Below are 19478 nucleotides of genomic sequence, written 5' to 3'. Positions count from 1 at the left end.
GTTACATAGTTTTCATGTTAGAGTAATACTAGAAATTACTAACTAAGCCATATTTTAAATATGTTAATTTATTCATAACTTTAAAATCCTATGCCTATAACATGATTCCTCTTACTCATCATTCACAAATAGAATAAGACATAGGTAGGAAAAACAAGTATGAGATACAGATAATAATTCAGTTACATATACAAGAATCTTAACAAAAATAAATCACATTAAGTAAACTCTATTGTGCATTAAAAAAGTAACAAGATCCTCTTTCAGTTTAGCTGGAAATCACATTACCTAAAAGATTACAGATGAAGCTATCTGTGTTAAAGGTAAAGACACCAACTCCTGCCAGCAAAGCTCCTCGAATTCAAGGCCCCAGTTTCATCCTTAGCCCTGAAAGAGAACACATGCTTGAGCACCCCAATTCCCTAATCTCTGGTGGGTCTCAGAGGTTTTTCTGCTAGTCCCGCCTCCCACATTCTTTGCTTTATCCTAGCACCTAACTCCTATATGCACCTCCTGGGAACCAAAAGACCACTCCTGCTAGACAAGGCAAGCAAATTGCAGATTCTTGTCTCTCCTTCCATTTTTCCAACTCCAATCCCCTAGTCTCACCTCCAGATCTGTAGGAGTGTTTATGCTGTGCCTTAATCTCACTCTGTCCCCATTCCCCAGGGTATAAATAAGTAGATTCTGGATAGAAAATGCTTCTTGTCTCTGCTATATTAACCTCAACCTATCACAGTTCCTTACTCTCAGATATCAATTGTTTAAAATATATTTTACCTGAAACCCGAAGTAGTCAAACATATCAAGATATGAGAAGCATTTACTACCAAGCAACATACCCAATACACTCTTTTAAGCAAGCGAGATTAAGAGAAACCAAGGAATCAAACACCCAAAAAAGGCAAGACTATATATGTACCTAGAATTGCAATCCTCTCAGTCCTAAATACATAGATACCAGCATTAAAAACACAATGAAAAACAGCCAGGACAATATATCTCTACGAGAGTCTAGGAAAACTATTACAGGAGGTCCTGAACATGCCAAAATATTTGAAGCACAAGTAAAAGACCTTGAAATCGCTATTATGAAAACAGTAAAAGTCCTTTAGGATGAAATGAATAATCCTTTAAAGAAACTTATTAAACATAAAACAGTATAAGGAAATGAATGTGGCATCCTTTAAAACTAAATGTATTATATGGCAATAAAGGTTGGCAATGATGTGTGGAGAGAGAACCCTCATGCACTGCTAATAGGAGTTTAAAATAGTACTAATGTAAAAATTCAATACAGACATTACTTGAAATTAAAACTAAAACTTTCATATAATGCAACTGTCTCACATCTGCACATATACTGTTGGTAGTCCCTGTCCCCAGCAAATATGCATATAAAAAAGGAGCTTAAACTATTACAGTAGTGACAGTGAAATTAGTTGCTTTTTGTATTTGAGGTTAGTGGAATGTTTTGACTCCAACAAAGAAGAAAAGTAGTTTTTATTTGCACTTTTCAGTTGCTTCTACTCAAACTGTCCTAGCTTTTCTTTCTAAAATGCCAAAAAGTACCAAAAACTAGGATCATTTTGAATCATTTTTCCTCTTATTATATTGTTGCTTTTTGTTATGTATAAAATATGCCTTTGGAAATAATAAGCAATACTTCTTGAAGGGAAAATAATAGGTCATATCATATTGTTGCTGAATGAGATATAATTCCCATTTTAGACTCAAAGGATCCCTGTTGTGCAAATGGTTTTCATACACACCTATTGCCACTCTCCCAGGTTATGTTCGTGACAGAAAGGTCAGTAATCTCAAAGAAGTATTAAGACACAAAGTGTTCATGAAGATTTAAATAGAAAATATATGACTTGTTGTACGGTCTTACCAGACTCTTCTCCAGTATATTATAAATGGATGGTTGGAGTGAAAAATTAATTTCAAAGAACTTATATTATGTTCTTAGAAGTAAGCATTGCATGTGTAAAGAAGATTCATTCATGCATTATGTAGCAGCTACAACTGACATAAATTTGCTGATAAGACCACCAAATCAAAGAAATGTCTAGCTAACTATTTTATTAAACATGTAGACATAAACAGATATAGTATGTGTCAAGTGTTGAATATGACTCTTATGTTAAAGAAAGGGGACAGAATTATGAGGAAAAGCAGTACACTACTGTTATCAGGTCTTCAATGATTGCTCAAATCCAGAGCCCTGATGAGAATTATACTATGTGGATTGTTTTAATATTGACTTCTAACTGGAATCCAAACTTGTAAATGATAGGAAAGGCAATGTTTAAATTCTGATATGTTGTGCTCAAATGCACACAAAGGTGAGAGATAAGGTTTCCCAGAATCTAACTTAAAATGACATTAAATTTAAGGAAAGAAAGAGGAAAATTGACAAACATTTGAATGTTATTAATTAAATATTAAAGAAATAAAAAATTTCATGTAGATTTTAAAATAGATATCAATAAAGCAAAATAAAAGTTCTGTATATGTAACAAAATTAATGGAAAAGTAAACCATGATAAGGAGTGCTATGGAAGAAGTACAGAAAAGGGGAAATCTCAAAAATATATGATGTCGTTTAAATTATTCAGAGACTTTTATCAGAAACCAAGGCAAAATGGGATAAAGAAAATAGAGATGACAACTATATAAAAATATACCAACTAATCTAGTGAGAAGGAGAGATTCAATATTTGGCAAATCTGAGACATTACTGGCAAGAATAATTTGTGGAGTTGAGAAAGAAAAGCATAATTTGAACACAGAAGCTGAAAAGAAAACTTTTACAAGGAATTATAGTGAAAATAAACTAAAAAGAAGGACTGAAATGAAGATCATGTTCTGTTTTAATATATTAAATAGGAAACACTCTCTTTTATTAAAATCATATGAAAGAGAAATATTGAAAAGTGACAAATTTTGGAATGGAAACAATCAGTGGGAAAATGAATCTTAGCTTGAATTTACAATCAAGGTTCATGGTATTTGCACAGTGTAATTTCATCTTCATAGTAGAAGATGATCAAGATAATTTTATGTGTATCTGTGCATATGCATGAGGTTCTGATTTCACAGTAATAAAACTACCACAATCAGAATGGTGATGAGATGGGATGTGTTTGAAAGGAAGAAAAAGAAAAAATTATAGATCAAAGAAAAAAAGATATAAGAAAAGATAGAGAAATATATTTACCAGATAGCAATGTCATTTATCTTTCTTGAAAATTTTCTGAATTTATAGAGAAAATAGTATCCAGGTCATCATTTTGCTTTTGTTAACTTTTGTTCCATTGATGTTTATCCATTCAATTGCATTTATTCACTGTCTTAAGCTCAAGTACAGAAGAAAGGATAATTCTTTATAAGCAAAGTTGGAGATTTATCAGCACTACAAGATAAATAGAATATATATATATATTCTTTTATAATACTAAAAAAATTATAGAGAGAATTTCTATACAGAACATATCCACAACAGTGACTGAAATTTTCAAGGAAAATAGGCAAGAAGCTGGAGCAATGGCTCATTAACTAAGATTGAGTATTACTTTCATCAAGGATAAGTTTAGTTCTCCATTGACCATGTTCAAAGACTTTCAGTCTTATCTTAAGTTCCACAAAGTCTCGCACTCTCTTCTAGCCTCATTGGGAAATTGCATTCCTGTGAAAATACTCCTATATAATACACATGAAATACATGCAATTAAAATAATAAAATTAACCTTTTAATTACAGAAAATAGAAGATGCAATCAACAGAAAAGAAGTAACAGAAAATTCAAAAGCATTTAAAAGACAAGAAAACATGGGCAAAAGCTGGACAAATGAATGAAAGAGTAGGATATATGACAGGACAAATCTGATAGTATAGGCTGCCAGCATACTTTCTGAATTCTAGTAAGCAAAAAAATCCTATTATTTGTTTATGTATCTCATCATATTTATGTATAAGCATACATATGTATATATATAGTTGTGACATTCATTATGATATTTTATTGCATGCACATAACATAATAACAAATCATGATAGATTACACATTTTCAAATGGTTTAATTTACAAGTAATTATTTTATATTATTAGTAAATATATAACAATTAAATATGCTGGGTCCTAAGCTGGCCCTGGGACACAGTTCTCTGTACCCAGATCCCAGGGATAGAGAGTTGGATTCTCAGAAGTTGGGACAATCCTGAAAGCACAGGTGAGACCACCTCTTCTGCTCACATTTCTGCACCAAGAGGAACCTGGCTTGAGTCCTTTATGCACAGGAACCTAGGAACAGTCTGGGACTGTATCCTTCCAGTTTGTGCATGCTCCTGGAGCTGACCTTGTGACACAATTCTCTATACCCAGATCCTGCTGGGAGAAACTGCTCTCTAGGAGTGCTGGCACACAGGCATAAAGGAAGAACAAGCCACTGTCAGAGACAGCAAGACCAGCTAACAGATGGCAAGAGACAAGGACAAGAACCTAAGAAACAGAAACCAAGGCCACTTAGCATCATCAGAAGCCAGTTCCCCAAGTACAGCAAGTCTTGGATAACACAACAAACCAGAAAAGCAAGATTTTGATTTAAAATCACATAATGATGATTTAAACTCATGATGATGATAGAGGACTTTTTTTCAAAGTTGGATTTTTTTGTAAACATTTCAAATGTGATCCCCTTTACCCCACCAAACCACTGCCACCATCACGCCTCCCCACCCTGACACTCCCCTATACTGGGGGAGGGGGGTACATCCTTGGAAAGACCAAAGGCTTCTCCTCTCTTTGGTGCCCAAAAGGACATTCTCTGCTACATATGCAGCTGGAGCCATGGGTCTGTCAATGTGTGCTCTTTGGATGGTGGTTTAGTCTAGGAAGTATGGTTGGTTGACATTGTTGTTCTTATGGGATTGCAAACCCTTTCAGTTCCTTCAATCCTTTCTCTAACTCCTCCAATGTGCACCCTGTTCTCAGTTAAATGGTTGTCTGCCAGCATTTTCCTCTGTATTTGCTATGCTCTGGCAGAGCCTCTCCCAAGACGGCTATATCATGCTCCTGTCAGCATGCAACTTCTTGGCATCAGCAACATTGTCTGGGTTTGGTGACTGTAGGCATAGAGGCTGGTGGTGAAGGATCTGAATGGCCATGTCTTCACTCTCTGCTTCATACTTTGTTTCCATATCTCCTCCTATGAATATTTTTGATCCCCTTTCTAAGAAAAACTAAAACATCACCAACTTTATTATCTGTCTTCTACTCAAAGAGTGACCAGGTTGAGAAATAGTGACAAATAATATAAAATACCTTGGTGTGACTCAAACCAAGCATATGAAATATATGTAGGACAAGAACCTCAAGTCTCTGAAGAAAGAAATTGAAGAAGATCTCAAAAGGTGGAAGGAACTCCAATGCTCATGGATTGGCAGCAATAATATTATAAAAATGGCCATTTTGCCAAAGGCAATATACAAGTTCAATGCAATCCCCATCAAAATTCCAACTCAATTCTTCAGAGAGTAAAAGAACGATTTGTGAATTCATTTGAAATAACCAAAAACCCTAGCATAGTTAAAATGATCCTCAACAATAAAATAGAGCCTGACCTCAAGCTCTATTACAGAGCAATAGTGATTAAAATATGTATGGTATTGCTACAGAGACAGGCAGGTAGATCAGTGGAATACAATTGACCCAGAAGAAATGAACCCACAAAACTATGGTCACTTGATCATTAACAATGGAGCTAAAATCATCCAGTGGGAAAAAAAAACATAGCATTTTTAACAAATGGTGCTGGTTCAACTGGAGATCAGCATGTAGAAGAATGCAAATTGATTCATTATTATTACCATGTACAAAGCTTAAGTCCAAGTGGATCAAGGACTTCCTCAAAAAAACAAATACACTCAAATTATTAGAAGAAAATGTGGCGGAGAACCCCAAACACATGAGCACTGTGGAAAATTTCCTGAATAGAACAGCAATGGCTAATTCTCTAAGATCAAAAATCTACAAATGAGACTTCAAATATTTGTAAGGTAAAGGACACTGTCAATAGGACAAAATGGCAACCAACAAATTGGGAAAATATCTTTACCAATCCTACATCCCATAGAAGCCTAATGTTTATTATATGCAAAGAACTCAAGAAGTTAGACTCCAGAGATTCAAATAAGCCTATTAAAATTGGGGTAGAGAACGGAACTAAATATTCTCAACTGAGAAATATCAAATGGCTAGGAAGAACCAAAATAAATGCTCAACATCCTTAATCATAAGGGAAATGGAAATCAAAACAACTCTGAGATTCCACCTCACAGAAGTCAGAATGGCTAAGATCAAAAACTCAGGTGACAAAAGATACTGGTGAGGATGTGGAGAAAGAACTTCTCCATTTTTGGTGGGATTCCAAGTTGGTACAACCACTCTGGAAAACAGTCTGGAGATTCCTCAGAAAATTGGACATAGTACTACCTGAAGACCCAGCTATATCACTCCTAGGCATATACAGAAATGATGCTCCAACATACAAAAGAGACACATGCTCCATTAGGTTCACCATATTTGTAATAGCCAGAAACTGGAAAGAACCCAGATGCCCCTCAACAGAGGAATGGATACAGAAAATTTGGTACATCTACACAATGGAGTACTACTGAGCTATTAAAAACAATGACTTCATGAAATTCATAGGCAAATGGATGGAACTAGAAAATATCACCCGAGTGAGGTAACCCAATTACAGTAAAAACACACATGGTATGCACTTACTGATAAGTGGATATTAACCCCAAGACTCAAGTTACCCAAGATATAATCCACAGACCACATGAAGCTGAAGGACAATCAAGGTGTGGATGCTTCAATCCTTCTTAAAGGGGGGAACAATAATATTCATAGGAAGAGATATGGGGACAAACTTTTGAGCAGAGATTGAAGGAATGGCCATTCAGAACCTCCCCCACCTGGGAATCCATCCATATATATACAGCCACCAAACCCAACCACTATTGATGATTTTAAGAAATACATGCTGACAGGATCAAGATATATCTGTCTCCTAAGGGGCTCTGCTAGATCATGACAGATCCAGAGGCAAATGCTAGCAGCCAACCATTGAACTGAGAATGTGGTCACCATTGGAGGAGTTAGAAAAGAATTGAAGGAGCTGAAGGGGCTTGTAACCACATAAAAAAAGCAATACCAAAACCCAGAGCTCCCAGGGACTAAATTACCACCCAAAGAGTACACATGTACAGACCCATGGCTCAAGCTGCATATGTAGCAGAGGATGGCCTTGTTGGGCACCAATGAGAAGAGAAGTCCTTGGTCCTGCCAAGGCTGGACCTCCCAGTGTAGGGGAGAGGAGGGAGGGCAGGGAGGCAGGAGGAGTTAAATGGATAGGTGGGGGAACACCCTCATAGCAGAAGTGCAGGGGTGGATGGTATAGGGAATTTATGGACAGGAAACTGAGAAAGGGGATAACATTTGAAATATAATTAAATTTAAAAATGCAATAAATAAGATATAAAAACAACTAAATGTATTTTTATTGTGCAATTATCAAATAAGTCATTAATATATCCATTTCATTATCTTTACTTTTTATTTGAAATTAAGACTTTCATTAAACTGATGTTTTGATTTTAGTTTTTTGACCTCAATTCTAAAACAAAAACTACTTCATGGTTTTAGTCACGAAATCTATTGTAATTTATTATAGTAGAAATTGACAATAATTCATTTTGCAGAGACAAGCTAGATCCTGATTCTAAGTTAAACCCATGGAATGGAAAACAATTTAGAATCACCATGCCCCGACATGAGCTTAGAAATAGTTACACAAACTTGGCATTTGGACATATGTTCTATCTCCTGACTGAAATCTAAGAACAGAATGAACTTTAACTGTAGACAAAAGATGTTGCACTTCTGAACAGTTTTTTTTCCCTACTAGATGAAATTAATTTTCAGAAAGAATTTATGTTTGCATTTTAGAGAGCACCAATGCTTAAGCTTTGTCACAGAAATTCATTCTCTAGTCTCTCTCAGAAAAAGAAATGATTCAAGCTAGACATGGCTTCCTAAAACTGAAACTGAGATAAAGTCTTATCTTTCAGCTGAATATGAATATTATCTTGGACAATTTTGTTGAATAAGGCACTTAAGTATTTGTCATTGAATTTCCAATTAAATGGCAACTCCCCACAGAATTCCTGAGTATCTTGTGAAGATTAAATCTCTCCTGGATGTTGGCATTCATTCTTCACTGAGTCACAGAAATAATAAGATTGCTTTTTGCCGTGAAGTGGCAATTTCTGGAAACAGCCTCAGTAAAAAAGCTGTAAGTATGAACATCCTAGTTTGATACCAGGAATCAGTCAATATACATAACACACTATGAAATAATTAACATCATTATTTAATCTAGTTTACACTTTGTAAAAACTATTTGTAAGACATAGGCAACATTTATTTACAATCAACTCAATGCCCTTCTTATATTGCATAACAAAAGATATATACCTGGGGTTTGAAAGATGGCTCATCAGTTGAAAACACTTGTACTTGCAGAAGACCAGGGTTTGGTTTGCAGCATATATACGATGTCTCACACACATCACTTAAGTTCTTACAGATCTGATCCCCTCTTCTGACCTATCTAAACCCCAAAATATATGTTGCACAAATGCACAGCAAGCTGAGCACTCGTGCAAATAAACCAAACATATGTTTAAATACATATTCTCAATTTTCAAAGAATTATAACTGCCAGAAATTGAAGGTATTTTAATTATTTTTCAATTATTTATATAAAATACCCATATTCCTACCACTTAAGTATGAGTTATATAAATGAGTTCAGAAAAGGCAAACCGCAAAACGCAGGCTTCAGGCATCTCAAACACTGCAATGTCTTTCATGGTTGACACCATACATATTGATGTTGAGTCATTTATTAAATTATGACAGCTATAGATAAGCCTATGGTATTATTTCTTATAGAATAACTGACAAAAAAGTTGAGATTGTAAAATACCTGACGGCTTTATAATAAATCAGGTTCCAGATTCCACGTTTCCTACCCAGATCCAAAATGTCCTATCTGAATATTTAACCAGTTTTAAACACTCAAAAACATGTAGTATTTAACTAGTTTCAGTATCTTTAGCCAAAATGTCTATTTGCTCATTTTTATGTCAAGATTATATTTATTAAATATCATTTGTTAAAATTATTGATTTAAATTATACTTTAATTATTTATAAATTAATATTAAACTATCCTTTGTAATAGTTCTTTCTCCCCATTAATATGCACCATATAATGATTTAAACTTATAAATATTTATAATCTCTAATAATATTGGCCATGAGCCGCAGCCCCAACCCGGTGGTCACAGCTACTACTCTGCATCTGCCACTACCGCTACCCAGGCCATACAGAGCCATTATCACCGTGCCACCAGCACTGGAGCAGAATCCCTGGCCTTCCTGCCCGTGCTCAGATTTTTAAATAATACGATGTCTAATGGTTATGAAGATCATATGGCAGAAGACTGCAGAGATGATATTAGGAGAACGACTTTAATTGTCGACTACTTCCCTCAGAACTTGACCCAGGAGGAACTACGGAGTCTGTTCAGCAGCATTGGCGAAGTTGAATCTGCAAAGCTTAGTCAGGATAAAGTTGTAGGGCACAGCTTGGGCTATGGCTTTGTGTACTATACACAGATACAGAGAAAGCATCAGCACACTGAATGGCTTGAGACTCCATGCCAAAACCATTAAGGTGTCATATGCTCGCCCCAGCTCAGCTCACAGGTCATTAAAGATGCCAACTTTTGCATCAGTGGACTCCCGAAGACCATGACTCAGAAGGATGTGGAAGACACGTTTTCTTGGTTTGGGCAAATCATCAACTCCAGAGTCCTTGTGGATCAGACCACAGGTTTGTCCAGAGGGTTTGTCTTTATCCGGTTTGACAAATGGTCTGAAGCAGAAGAGGCAATTACCTGTTTCAATGGTCATAAACCCGCAGTTCCTCCGAGCCCATCACAGTGAAGTTTGCAGCCAATCCCAACCAGAATAAGAACAGGCTCGCCTCTCGCAGCTGTGCCACTCGCCTGCTAGAAGGTTTGGAGGCCCTGCGCACCACCAGGCCTCCCTTGTGGGTATAGATCACTCTGGTGACAATATCCCCAGCAACGCTTCCTCAGGCTGGTGTATCTTCATCTACAAACATGGGCAAGATGCTGATGAGGGAGAGGATCCTCTGGCAGATGTTTGGTCCATTTGCTGCAATTACCAATGTGCAAGTGATTCAAGATTTCAACACTAACAAGTGCAAAGGGCTTGGTTTTGTGACCATGACAAACTATGAAGAAGCTTCAATGACCATAGCAGTTCTGAACAACAAACCACCCCGGAGACAAAATTTTACAGATTCCCTTCAAAACTAACAACTCCCACAAAAAACTCGCTCATGCTTTTTTTCTTTTCCTTTTTTTCTTTTCTATTTTCTTTTTTGTATGGAATGTATAATTAAGAGTGAAGAAGTTGAATTTTTTTTTTAGTGCACAACTCATTTTGTGCCAAATTTTACAAGTGTTTATTTTAGTCTAAATGAGAAGTGCAAAGGTTTTATACTTTGGGATGCAACCAACATGTTCAAATGCTGGAAATCCTACAAATGTTAGACAAATTTTAAGTTTCTTAAGTTATTTCCTTTAAACATATATTAAGAAGATTGCATTGACTAACCAGTCACTCCTGTGGTGGTAGAACTGAAGCATGATTTTATTTCTAAGACTGTCTAACACCTGATTTATTTGATAAAACAGACTGGATTTAAAACAGAACAACAACAAAAAAAGACTCATTATATTTTTTCTTAATTTCTTTAGTTTTAGTTCTTAACCTAAAGATGTTAGATAGATGGGGAGTGTGTTTTTTTTCTCAACTGCTTCATTATTTTAAGCAATTTCTGCCTTAGTTGACACGAGATTTGCCCTCCGCAGCAGTCCACAGCTGCCCCTGCCCACTCAGTCCCAGCTCTGTGGTGTTAGGAGCAGCAGAAGTGTCCATACTCTGGGGCCCCCGCAAGGGGAGGTGGGAAGAGGTTCCATGTGTTGGGCTGAGCCAGGCTCTCCAGAGACACAAAGGAGTTTTGTAAGCCCAGACACCAGAGAGAACAGACCAGAGTTTCAGGGCAGCTTCAGTTTATTCCAGAGTCAAGCCTGAGCTCCAAGCGTGCCTGAAGATGACCCACTCTTCTGACATCCTGAGAGTCTGTCCACACATTGCATGCATGGTGCTCACACATCAGACACTGTTGTTCATGCAACTTCCCGAGTTTCCAAGACCATTTAACCTAGCTTAAATGCACGACTGCTCTGTTTTTTAATGACACAGAAACATTTGAACATTGTATTTCTAACATCTCCTATTGTGAGCACTAGAATTTTTCCAATCTTAGATTTTTGCTTTGAAATTTTTCTTTTGTATGGACACTCAGCAGAAAAGTTCTTCTTATCAATTATCTATTAACAAAAACCTTTGATTTGTACTTTTAAGGATTAACCCTCAAAGTTCTCTTCATAACTGCCTTGACATTTGGGGTTCTGTTGTGTTAATTTTCTTTTGCTTTTTTGTGTTTGTTGTTTTACCTTTGCATTTAAGAGTATTAAATTCGATTTCGTTATGCTTGAAAAAAAGAATATTGGCCATACACTAGAAAATTAAAAAAAAAACTTTTAAAGCAATGAATCAGTTTAATGAAATATGGGCAACATTAAAAATTATTAAAAACAATGATCATATCAAGTCAAGTTCACAATTTTTTGTTAGATTTACTTCACAACCCATTCAAAATATATATACAGATATTATGAACACTGTTGTTATTGATCAATTACTATTTACACCTCTCTAAGTATTACCCGTACATGCTTTCAAAATTGTTGTTCACGTTTACCATACAATAGATAAAACAGGAAATAAAGGTGATTAGCTTTTTTATATCACTTACTATTTCTCTTGCATCGAACACTATTTTTATCTTACCATCATGCCTGTGTGAGTATATTTGCCAGTATGAATGAGTTCATGTTTGTTAGGGCTTGAATGTGTACTTCAAGGAAACATCAAGTGTTGGTCTTTTTCTTCTGTGCTGCTTGAAGTAGTACCTCTTTTATTTTCTAAAATCTAAACAGGCTATCTGACTCTCGGGCTTCTTCAGATTTCCCTTTCTCTACCTACCATCTCCTTTTTCTTACATTTTATTGGGTACTTGGGGCTTTAGTTTACATCTGAATGCTTGTGATCTCAAGAACATTCTTCACTCAACTATCTTCCAGTTGCTAGGCTCTTGTTTGAAAACTTAGTTTTGTTCTTTCTGTAAATCATAGTGTTATCATGCATGGGATTTTTTATATAATTATACCAACAAAATAAAATATACATTTAAAGGCAAATAATGTGGGTTATTCATTTGTTCTGTGACTTATGTGAAGTACTAACTTAATCCAAATAATATTTCCTTAAAGCATTAAAATGAGACACTTGCCATTAAGGTCATATGAGCACAGGGCAGATGGCCTCCTCCCTCCCCCATTGCAATCTATAGAAGCAAGACAGCTTGTCCAGAGTCATGAGAGAAAGAGGGCTGCGTCTGTTCCTCACTAGCTGAAGCCCTCAGGAGAAAGAGTCCTGAACCTGGCCTGGACAGCACAGTAGAGCTGCCTCTGGAGAAGTGTGCAGGTAAGCTGGCCCCAAGATGATTTGAGAGGGAAGGTTAGCCCTGGACCTTGATGGTTGTGGTGCTGAGTGAGTTAGCCAAGTAGATGCTGGAGAGCTCACCTTCATGGTGTTTGTAAAGGGAAGCTGGCAGTATGACCAGCTACTACCCAGGCACAGGTCCAGAGCTCTGAATTGGCCTATCCTAACATGTACCTCATATAGGAACTGCTAGAGTAAGTGAAAGGACTATTCCTATAGATACAAAGCTGCATGATTTCCATGACACAGCATGAAAACAGGATAACTAGAATAGAATCTAGAGGCTTCAAACTAGAACAATGACTAATGGTGAAAGATAGAGTTTTAAATTAGCTCAAAACTCAGCAACAGGAAGACAGATTGTTAAAAATGCAGGAGAACTGGTACAGACTCATTGACACTTCGCTTATCACTGGATGTGAGTAAGTGAGTAATGGGTTCTGTTCTGCCACTGTGATGTTTGTTCAATTCCCCCATTGTGCCCTCCAGACACTGTGTCCTGCAGAGAGTATTCCAGGAAACCGGCCTGCCAAGCCTAACCAGATGTGTTTCAGATGCAGATGCCTCATCAACTCTGACAAACATTTACCTAAAGGACAACAATCGAGATCTGTTCCAGGAGAAGGAGAGCTTGACCTTTCCCCTCATTTAAACCCTAGAGCCTTAAGAACAATCCTGTGACTTTGATGTTTCCCCTTGTGTCATTTTTGGTATTTCCTTTTGACATCCCCTCATCTCCTGGAGCTGGTGACTTCTTTAAAAAGCCCCTCTCCCAGCCACTCAGGGTCGACACCTCTGTCTCCTGCGTGGGATACTTGTCAGCCAGAGATCTCCGTAATAGATCTCCATAATAAAACTCGCCTTTTCATATTACATCCAAAATGGTCTCTCTGTGCCTGGGGACAACGACTTCCCAAGACTTGAGTAAGGGTCTCCCTTCAGGGATCTTTCAATGGCAATGAACAATTTTTAGTAATTGTTTGTAAATATATGTGGGCAAATGTATACTATGAAACACACTGTGACACACTACATCTTCCGTGATAATATTTTATTTTTATTTTTGCTTTTGATTTTCTTTTGGAAGGGAACAGATGATGGGAAAGGGAAAGGCATGGACAGATGATTCGGATTGGGTTGCATGATGTGGAACCCACCAAGAATCAATAAGAAGCTAAAAGAGGGAAAGAAAGAAAGAAAGGAAGGAAAGAAGGAAGAAAGGAAAGAAGAAAAAAAGAAAGAAAGAAGGAAAAGAGGGGAAAAGGAAGGAAGGAAGGAAAGTAGGTAGGAAGGAAGAAAGGAAAGTAGGTAGGAAGGAAGGAAGGAAGGAAGGAAGGAAGGAAGGAAGGAAAGAAAGAAAACGACTAGATAACACATTTAAATACAACAAAATTTAACATGTAGAACCTGAGAAGTTTATGAACACAATGTGTTCAGATGTTTCTAGGAAGCCATGAGAACAAATGATGCAAAGATTCATATATAATTCTATTCTTCTTTGATTATATCCATGTGTATGAAAGTAATTTTGAATAATTTAACTTAATTACACACACACATATATGTATATATATATGCTTGAAGTATATGTATATATGTATTTGACATATAGTAGATTTCAGATAACACTGAATATAAAGTATTAACTAAACATACATTAATAGCTATATTAAAAGTTTAGATTCAAACTTCAGAGTTAAAATTCTTGTGCATATACTAATATTCTCTGTGGCTTTCTACCCGAAACTCACAATTAGTTTATTATTACTTAACAGCAGGAATCTTGGTAGAGTTCAATTTTGTGAAGTAATGAAACTATATTTGATTATCTTCTAGGACCTCTGGGAGAACATCATAAAATTCTGAATTTAATATTTTCGTATTGATACAGTTTTACAAGTTAAAGACTACATTGTAAAAGTTTACAAAATAAGGAACTCTACCAGAAGCCTTTAGAAAATATTTTATTCTGTAGCAATTTAAAACGTTCCATGATAAAATGTAGGTACTAAACATAATTTACTTATGTTTGTTTTAAAAAATAAGTATATCATTTTAATCTTTATATTGAGACACAATTAATGTTGCAGACTTGCATTACTAGTGCTTACTTCCCCTCTTGTTGGCATAAAAACAAGTGAATACATTTTAAATAGAGTTTGAATTTGTCACTTATATTCATCAATATCTTTCAAAAGTATCTTATATTTTTTATTGTAGACAGGACATCGACCCATCCCCATGACATCCTCTCTGCATTTACTGCCATGATACATAGAATCCTTAGAATCTGAGGTAAGATCCTCCTACCCTTAAATTGTCACCAATGCCAATATTTCTCATATGCAGAAAACTAAAGCAAACCCCACATTATCATTCTCTGAATATATAAAAATATCCCAAATTAATTAGCATAGTGAATGCCAAATCTGAATCTCTAAAATTGTAAGGTCAAAAGGAGACAAATGTGTTTTATTGTTGTTGTTTGTTTCTTGTTGTTATTATTGTTGTTTAGTGATATTTCTGTTAGTTTTAGATTTAAGTAAGACAAAAATTTACAAAAAGCAAACAATAGTATTCAAAGGGATTCAATCAAATAAGAGATTTCTCTGAGCAAAAAACAAACAAAAAAAAACAATAAATAAAATGAAAACTTTACAATTGGGAGAAAATATTTGCAAATTAATTGTTTAATGTGTAATTGACATTCAAAATACATAACACAGGAAACTAGAAAAACATACTGTGCATAACAAAGTAAGTGATCTAAAATGTGTTTTCACAAACAAGGCCATACTACTTCCTAAGAGGACATGAAAGGCTGGTCATTCTGCTGGCCCTTGGGGCTTCATTCCTGGTACCACCCCTCAATACCTCATCAATTTCCCTTTTTCCTTGCTCTTCCACTCTCCCACTCCCTCCCTTTGCCCACTGCTTTCTTCTCCCTCCAATGGGATTGAAACGTCCTCATTTGGGCCCTTTGGCTAGTTAACCATCTTGAGTTCTGTGGATTGTGTCCTGGGTATTCTGTACCTACCATACATATATACATACATGGTATAGCACCTACCATACATGTTACTTTGGGTCTGAGATACTTCACCCGAGATGATATTTTCTAGTTCCATCCATTTGCCTGAAAAACTCAGGATGTCCTCGTATTTAATAGTTGAATAGTATTCTGTTGTGTAAATAAATCACATTTTTCTGTATCCATTCTTTCATTGTAGGACATTTGGGTTATTTCCAGCTTCTGCTTATCACAATCAGGGCTGTTATGAACATAGTGGAATACATGCCCTTATGGAATGGTGGCCCATTTTGGGGGTATATGCCTGGGAGTGGTATAGCTCAGACTTCAGGTAGATCTATTCCTATCCAATTTCTTCATTGTCTCTTGAGAGTTGGGAGAAAATTGTAAACCCCATCTATGGCTGAGAATGGATTATTTTTGGCACTCTGTATGTTAATTAATTGCTAAATTTATCTTGACCAACTGGAGAAGCTTCTCTGTACAATGATGGGGCAGGCATAAATTTATGAATGTTAAATCCATAAATTTTTAAAAGGCATTTTTAACTTTCTAAGAAAAAAATTATTAACTTAATTTCCAACTTGGTTACCCACTCTCTAATACTTTAGCAGTCTTGTCCTGTTATGTAACTCATGTTTACTGTGGAAGTAAACTTGTTGGAGGTATTCGGCTTTTTCTCATTTTACTGCCTGGGAAATGATTTCTGAAAGTTACCTTCAAATCACTTGTACTGTAATTCAAGAATGCTCTCATGTAACAACTTATATACAAATTTTTATGAAGTTGTAAAACTTTCACCAAGTGATTATGTTGATTATTACGTGATTATATTTTAGGCTCAGTGTAGTCTCAACCTCTTACTATCTATATGTACAAAGCTAACCTCTATATTTTTATTTTGTTTTGTTTGGTTATATGTGAAACTCCCAAAATAATTCACATCATTTTTATCAACATTCTTTATTCATTAACCTATCATTTTGAATAATCTTCTTTTGACAAATTTCAAAATATGTACTGTTTCTTGCCAAGATGTTCAAATTTGTCTCACAGAAATATAAAATAATCATGCTTTTATTTCCTTTGTGTCTATATAAGGTTTGAATTGACTTTTATAAATAATCAGAAAAAATTACTTATACGGATAACACCTGTATTTCTCTTTATCTTTTTATAAAAATACATTTTACTACAGTGACAAAAACCTGTGATTCATCAAAATCATAATCTAGTTTCACTATAAACTCAACTCCACAGAGAAGCATTATAACAATGGATGTATACTCCAGAATAAAAAGAGGATAAAACATAAAGAAAAAATATGAACACTTGAGCTCATTATTTTTAAGAAGAAAACTGAATTTGAATTTACATATTGATTTAAAATACTCCTGGGGAAATAACAGAAAATATTAGCCTTGTGTATGAGAAGAGAGAAAGATAAAGAGTCCCTAATCATAAATAAAAAAAAATATCAAGGTGATTAATTTACTCAGTATTGTCAAAAATTACATCAGTGTATATATACAACCATTGAAAATAGGAGAAAAATATCACCCTATTTCTACCTAAATTCATAATGATGCTGTAATATTGAGCCTGATTCTAAGATGAGGAATATAGAAAAAAACTGATCTCAACAGGTCTATTCAATATTGTATTAGAAGTCCAGTAATGGAAAGATGCCATAAGAAAGAAAACGAAATAACATTGTGAAAGAGAAAGATGGAAGAATGAGTAAAGGAAACAAGGAAAGGAAAGAAATTGGAAAAAAGAAGAACACAAATATCTGTATTTCATATGGTCTGATAGTTCTCACTGAAGTTCAAAACCTGATACACTCTTCTCTCTGTGTGCATGTACAAAGACATATGGACACACACACATATAGTAGTGGTATTAAGCAAGTATTGTTCAATATACAAGACAAGAATTAAAGCCAATTCTCTACTTAAAACCAACAAAAATCATTTTGGAAAAATGCCTTTAAAGTTTTTATACAAAACCCAAATAGATACTGTCAATCTGGTTAATATGTTGTGTAATAAATTTATAGAATGTAAAATAATGCTGAACCAAAGAACTACAGTGGGGTATGAAGATTCTGTGTTGCTCACAATAATAAATAGAGGACATAATTTCTCATTATTTAATAGGAATTATAAAAATATTAAAAACTTTAAATATTAAAACCCTGTTGTCCCATGATTAAGATCATGCCCCTGAAAAAAAAGTAAAAGAAAATATTCTAATGTGCCGCAGACTACCCAGGGGAGTGTGTCAGTAGAGGGACCAAGGCTTAGATTTCAGGTAGAGAATGGATTTGGCAAGACAGACAGACACAAACTCAAGCTGTGTGTTGCTGTAAGAAGCTTCACTTCTTGGCATAGATTTAAGCAATTAGAACAGGTTCATCATAATTGGCAATCATTCAGCTCTTATTCATCACCCCACCAAATGTCCTTTGCAGAGAGGAAAGCTATACAGTCCAGGAAACAGTGCTCAACTATAAAGAACAGTTTAAAAAAACTGCAGTTATACTGTCAGATTTGTGGGCACCAGGTATGCATTCATCATTTATCTTTGTCATAATAAAGTTTAAACTCTATATTTATGGCCCCTCAGAATAATAAGGAAACTTTTGTAACCATAGTTAACTCTTGATAAGTTTGTTCATCTTGTTGGAACTTGTCTATGAGCTTTTAAAAAGAATCATTACTATTTTGAATCATGCTAAACAAAACTTTCCCAAAAGGGGGGGGAAAGGCTTTTCTGGAACAGTCATGCTGTTAGTTACTGCAGTTAATTTCTCTCCTATTTACTGGGAACTAATGAGTGCAGCAGTTGAATTCATCGCAGCCTTTGAATTCTTCAGGATCATGATGGTGTGAGATGTTTCCGTCTCTGAACTTACAGTTGCTGAGACATCTAATGGTACATGACCATCTTCCCACACTGCTCTATTCTTAAAATCAGATATTGCTGACAGGCCTACAATTGCTAAGATCACCAAGGCTAAAACACAGAAGGCACCTCCACTGCAAGCATAGACCCCAGTCATCATCTTTTTGTAGGGAGACGGCCAGGGACCTCAGGAGGCCAAGCCATTCCAGGCACATGCATCTGTTCTGGATAGAAACGAAGCACAAGAGCTTCATGTCACACAGACTCTACTGGAGTGTGTGTGGCACTAATGGACACAGCACTCTGTACAGACATCCCTCCAGGAGAGAGCTGGATTCTCAGAAATGCAGGCAACCCTGAGAGCATAGGTAAGAACACCACTTCTACTCACATTCCTGGCCCAAGAAAAACCCACCTGAAGCCCTTTGGACACAGGAACTTAGGATCAGTCTGGGACAGGATCCTTCTGGTTGCTTCCAACATCAGGAGCTGAATCTGTGCCAAAGCTCCCTGTACCCAGATCCCTTAGGAAGAAAGTCAGTCTTGAGGAGAGCTGACACACCTGAGAGCACAGGTAATACTACCATTTCTGCTCTGCAGAACCCAGCCTAAGCCCTCAGGACACAGAAACTGGAGAGCAGCCTGGGACAGGATCCTTCCAGTTTCTGTCTGTGCCCAGAGATGAACCTGTGCCACAGCTCTCTGCACACAGATCCCTCTGGGGGAAAGCCTGTCTCCA

The 19478-nt window shown here is 36.0% G+C and overlaps 1 pseudogene; it reads left to right on the top strand.

Moving 5' to 3' along the window:
- The first annotated feature begins 9546 nt into the window (after positions 1 to 9546).
- The window catches only part of LOC116887279, a 30131-nt pseudogene continuing 20199 nt past the window's right edge, over positions 9547 to 19478 (top strand).

This window comes from Rattus rattus, chromosome 1, assembly GCF_011064425.1.
Source record: "Rattus rattus isolate New Zealand chromosome 1, Rrattus_CSIRO_v1, whole genome shotgun sequence".
In the NCBI taxonomy this organism is placed as follows: domain Eukaryota; kingdom Metazoa; phylum Chordata; class Mammalia; order Rodentia; family Muridae; genus Rattus; species Rattus rattus.
The sequence above is the reverse complement of the archived record's forward strand: the minus strand, read 5'-3'. Positions and strand labels throughout refer to the sequence as shown.